Source organism: Nomia melanderi, chromosome 2 (assembly GCF_051020985.1).
Source record: "Nomia melanderi isolate GNS246 chromosome 2, iyNomMela1, whole genome shotgun sequence".
Lineage (NCBI taxonomy): Eukaryota > Metazoa > Arthropoda > Insecta > Hymenoptera > Halictidae > Nomia > Nomia melanderi.
In genome coordinates this window covers 30,933,117-30,939,116 of record NC_135000.1, presented here as the reverse complement: position 1 = coordinate 30,939,116, position 6,000 = coordinate 30,933,117, and the positions used below count along the sequence as shown (strand labels likewise).

At 41.1% G+C, this 6,000-nt stretch overlaps 1 non-coding gene across 1 annotated transcript; it reads left to right on the top strand.

Moving 5' to 3' along the window:
• The first annotated feature begins 5,010 nt into the window (after positions 1 to 5,010).
• Positions 5,011 to 5,084, top strand: TRNAI-AAU (transfer RNA isoleucine (anticodon AAU)). Its single transcript has one exon. It is a non-coding gene; the product is annotated as a tRNA-Ile (tRNA).
• The last annotated feature ends 916 nt before the right edge of the window (positions 5,085 to 6,000 follow it).

The following is a 6,000-nucleotide window of genomic DNA, read 5'->3' as shown; positions in this document are numbered from 1 at the left end:
TTGTTCTTGTTAAAGTTCACGAGCGCCATTACCGGGGCGTCCGGCGGGGAAGGAAGGGGAGCGAAGCCTCGGCGAGGTTCGTTCCACCGATTTCGATAAAGCATCGAGAAGAATCAAGTGCCGGCCTATTTATACGCGCGATACCACTCGAGAACGGATTCGGGCACGAATTCCAGGTGCACGGCTCCTCTTGAACACTATTGGAAGAAACAGTGGTTCTAGAGGCTGCAGAGGAAAACGAAAAAGATCATTCCAGAGGGCATTGAACAAATGATTGAGAGGAACAGTTGTCGAAACGATGAGAAAAAGAGGAAAAGAGACGCGTAGGCAGTTCTCGAAATAGGATTGGGACAAGAAGTTGTAAAAGAGACGCGCGCCTTTTGGAACGTGGGGAAAAGAAGTTTAGGAAATGATGTAATTCTAGAGGTGATAGAGGAAGATAGAAGAAGGAACAACGGATTGTTCTCGAAACCGTGGGGAAAGTAGTCGCACCGAAGATAGTTCTAGAGGCCATTGAAGAAGAGGTAGGAACAAAAGGTAGTCTAAAAATCATAGAACAAGAGAGAAAGCTAGATTGTTCTCGAAAGCTCAGGAAAAGGAAAGAACAAACCTTGTTCCTTTCTTACACGAGATGAACAGGAATGAAAGATATTTTCTAGCGAAGCTTCAAGCGAGGAACTTGTCCTGAATGAGGACCGACGAACGCGTGCGGCACAGTTCGAATTGTTCCCGCATCGGGAACGCGATGAACTTGGAGCAAAACGTTCGGTCGACGTTTCTGGTACCTACTGTCCCGATGGCGACAAATAAAATCACGCGGACCAAGACGGTACTGAAATTCTATCGTATCCCGCGGGGAGAGGGCGGACGTTATCTACGGTCGAACGGCTGTTAGCTCGCTGGATCCTGGACCTCGGATGCTGCGTCCAAAAATAAGATTACTGCCGAATTAACGAACAGAAATAGGCGTTCGTTCTGAACGGATGCTTCTGACACAGGTTGCTCGCACCGGTGAACCCCGGTGGCCGGTTATTGTTGAAACCCTCGGACCTCGGCCCGAGGAAGATCGGTTAATATTCAGATCCGACGATCGATGGGGATAGAACTTCATTTTCTTCGAGATCTGTGGAGTTATCCGATGCGCGAATAGGAGATTTAAAGAGTTTCCAACATTTCTTTGGTATTTTATAATAATCATTAATTCAGAGACATCATAAATTACGAAAGAAGCCACGCCTATGAAATCTAGTTGCATAATTTTGATAGATATTTCAATGATGGTGACCGCGAGGTCAAACATGGACGAAGTAAACCCTCGATAATTAAAAACTGACTAATTTATTCACAGTACACGCCACAGACCTCGGAAGCAACCCCCAAAACCACCGCAATAATCATATAACAGTGCTACCTTCTCAAACTAGCAATCCTCTCAAAACCAAAAAGATAATCAACTTAAAATAACTCAAAGGATACACTGGCGAATCCAGTATATGTACAAACAAGCCGATAATCCGCCCGCAGAAAGCAGGGGGTGCGTTCCAAAGGCGACTCGCTAAACTTCTAAGTAAATAAAATTCAAGGTACAGTACCGGTAGGGCGTCGAACTGAAGTCGCTCGACGGAATCGGGGTACACCGTGTTAAAAATCCACTCGGGGGGCACTCGATAGTCGTCGCAGTCGCTTCCGGTGATCGAAGAGAGGCGGAAGGGGTAGCGTAGAAATACAGTAGAGAGAGCGGTTCGATCGGTTTCGTTCAAGGTGCGATCCCCTGGGCTCTCATCGGGGCACGGTTCTCGCGTGTTGTTCACTCGGGCCGGCGATCGCGAGCCTCGATGATCGAGGGGGTGGATCGATCGTGGCGGAAAGATCGTGCGGCGCGCGCAACGATGGGTTTCGTAGTCGGTTTTTCGTAGTCGGTCCACGACGAAGACCACGAAGAGACTGGTCGGTCCCTCGCTACGCTGGTTCATCGGTCCAGGACGCTCTGCCGCGACATTTATATTTAACTTTGGCGTCGCTCGACTTTTCGGCTTGGTTATACACTTCGCCGCTCTCTCGCCGCGATTCCTGCCCCGGCGTTCCCATTTCCTCGTCCCTGTGCCGCGCTTTCGCCCCCGAAATCGCCTCCCTCCTCCCGCGACGGCCCCGGCAACCACCCGTTTCATCCTCCCTTCGGCCGCAGCAACGCGATTCTCCGTTTATTATCGGCGGTGAACTAAGATCGGCAACCATTCGTCTCCCTTCGAACGCGCGTTGATTCTTCTCGAACGCGTGAACCGCCGTTCGACCGGAAATTTCAGGGGTTGCCGGAGGTAGCCGTTGACGGGGCGGAATGGATGTTCTTGATCGTCCAGCTGGAAAACGTGGTTTTTGAAAATTTCGGATTCTTTTTCACCGTAATGCCGCCATCAAGCGGCACTGTTACTTACTGGATACAATATATAGTAATAATCGAATATCCAATGTATAATAAATAAAGCCCACTGCCGCGTATACGGCGGCAGAGGTCGTTCTGTTATTTTTGTCAGTGTTATTCTTGTAATATTTACAATTAACGCGTTCAGTATTGTGCTAGGTCACTGCTGTGAATTTGTCTGCGCTTATCTATGTTACGGTTCTTTAGGCGGGAAATAAACTTGAAGTAGTTTTGGTCAGTTAAGGGTTAACGGTTGTTGTCGGAGAAGAAAATATAGAGATTATATTTGAAAATAAGGGGATTTATATTTGAAAATCGATGAGTATATAGAAATGGGAGATTGACGTTATAGATGCTTTCTTATTTTTGGTTTGTGTGTACGGAGGGTCGAAGTAAGAATCTGCTCGAGAATTATGGATTTCGGTGCGGGTTTTTGTAGAGGCGGCGCACGTGTTACTTGAATATTCGAATTTAGTCCGGCGACGATAAATATATTTCGTATACTGACCGCAGCATCTGCCGATGAGGTTTGGAAAGAGTGGAGGTGCGTAGAGAGCCACCGGAAGTTGACAGCTGGCTCGTGAGGTTGATGAGCGCCTTGACCCCGTTGCGTTTGGGGAGCCTATTTCCATTTATTTGTAGAGAGTACTGTTTATCGTTTATGACATTACTTGTACACGACGATTCTGAAGAAATTGTCACGAGTCTAAAAATATAGATTACAATACATTTCACTCTGGGTGTATTTTACGTACCTGACAGAACCTTTCCTGAACTCTACTCGCTTTAACGATTTCTCATTAACACTAGAACTACTATATGGGTCAACATGACTTATTCCTGGTTTCTTCTTTTACCATTATTGAAAAAGACATTCCCGCCAAAAATGATTAACGAAACTAAGTCGGTAATGGCAAGATTGAGATCTTAATAAACGCACGCTTATGGTTATTAGAAAGTTTGTAAAAATCGGTTTAAGTGATCGGTAGTTCTAGCGTTAAAAAACCATGAATAATACATTTTTAAAAACGTGCTCTAAGACGATATAAGCTTAACCTAATACTCACTCAAACAGTACCACCGTCAATTTCCTAGTACATCAGATTCTTCTAACTACCCGTAAACATTTGAATCGAATTTGAATTTTACAAGGCAGTATACCTTATCATCACTGATAAATTCAGCATTATTCTCGTACCATGGGCGGATAATAAAGTTTTACAGTGGCGTCTAAGGTTCAACGTAAGTTGGAGTAGATAACGATTCGATACAGTTCCCTGAAAAGTATATTTCTACCATAGATCAGATATAGTGTAGCCATAACCAGTGATCTAAGATTTTGTCGCACCCTCTCGGGAGTTCTGGGAACCTCTACCATTTTCAGGCTGGTTTGCATGCAGCGCTATGAGCGATGGGAATTAAAATCAAAAATATTAAACAGCTTAACACTAGCTACCGAGCATTTAAATCGTCTTTCTACAATTTCTTTGTAAAATAAGCGTGAATCTATTCAGATTTCAATTGGCTTGTATTTTAGGTTAGGTATTAGGTTAGGTATTAAATCAGCTTGTTTAACCATTCCTAAAAGAAGTGTCTGTACTTTTACAGTAACTGTAAAAGAAGAAATTAGAAATTGGTTATTTTGACTAATGGACGAGTAATTTTAGTATTAAAATACGTACCAACAAACTGTGCATGTAATGTATACTTCTGTCTACTTTTTGAAATACTGATGTTCTAGAAAATACCAGAATGCACTAGCGGACTCGGTCAATGGTAAAAAATTTGTTACAGTGTCGGTACTTCAGAACTCTTACTTTATGGACTGAAGATTTATAGATCGTAAGTCAGTATAGCAGTTATTTACTTCAACATTCACCGATAAGTTTTTAGCAATAGTATTGTATATTCTTTTTATTCAGTGATGGTAAGATCAAACAAAGTTTCTCAGCATAATTTTTATTTATATTCAGTTAGCAATGAATTTTCTTACGATACTTTGTCCCTAACATAATTTCGTTTCTGTGTATATATATTTTCATATCACGCGAGGACAAACAGAAAATTCTTAAGTCAATTATATTTATATGAGTCTATTTGACATTCATTTCTATACATTGTTTTTCGAGGACATCAAACCTAACAATATATAAGCAAAACTGGGGCATACTGATTGCCAAGTATACCATTCGTGTAACAAATTGTCTTTGATAGATATCCATTGTTGCAAGTCACCATATTATCTGTATTTGATGCTTCGTGTATCTATTCAAAGTCCAAACAGTAGACAAAGTTCATGCGGTGCAATTGTTTTCAATCGCTAGCTCGAATATTGGCATTCGATCGTTAGCAATACAATGATTTGCATGCTGACACGATTGGACAAACTTAGCATTCAACATTAATCTACAAAGCACTTGTAACTTATCCAATCTAACTTACTAGAGCTTATCTGACACTGTACATGTTAAACATTACAGAAAAGTGTAGAAACGTATGGATTTATTTCATTCAAATAAAGAATACATGATATAATTGAAAGTAGCACACAATTGCACTTAAATATTTAAAAGAAAAACTTAAGAACAGATGGCCTATTAGCTCAGTTGGTTAGAGCGTCGTGCTAATAACGCGAAGGTCGCGGGTTCGATCCCCCCATGGGCCAAATATTTTTTTTCAAGTCTCTTTTCATTAAAAACTTTTCTTTTCCTTTTCGTTCTTAAACAAAATGAACAAAATAAATTCTTCCTCTCGTTCTTCCTTATATCTACAGATATATCGCTAACAGAACTGCGTCAATACCGGCTTCATCAAAACATATCAAGTTACATACATTAACGACCACTTCCTCCTAAACTCAACGTTCAGCAAAAATCCACAGAACACAGTTTCACCAACCATTATGTGTTCTGTATTACACCGATAAGATAAGTGGCTCGTGTCGACTTCAGAAGTGTCTAGAAAACCCGAGAGTATTTTTCAAACCTCTCGAGAGCCTTGGACAACCCTTCCAGTCGGTCTCGATTAATCTACAACCTTTGTACTGGAAAACTCGTTCAAAATTCCTCGATCTATCGTTCCATTATTACAAAAACACAAGATCAAATCGAAGAAACTACATAACTGATCAAGCAAGTAACGATATCGTTAACGCTCTTAATACTACCTCACAATTTCTTCGCGTATCACTGAAATATACATCGCAAAACACGCTTTATCAGGCGTTTCTCAAAATTAACATACCTGTTTCAAACATAAAGATACTATCGTGAAACGCATGTAGTTTCGCATGTACTCTCCTAAAAATGAAAGAATATTTTCAATTGCGAGGCCGAAATATCAACTATTAACATTATATTCACGGAACGAGTCAATCTGACTCATATTGAATTTTATAAGCATTATTTGGTAAATGTTTGGGTCAATTTTTATTAACACAGCTATGCAAACATGCATCCCAATTGTCCACTCTTGCCTCTAATTTCTAAGATCTAAATAAACAGATAACAATACTTCCAAGAACAACAGAAGAAACTGTAAATGTCAGTAAATCTATTGTTAAAGATAATGTTAGTAAATCT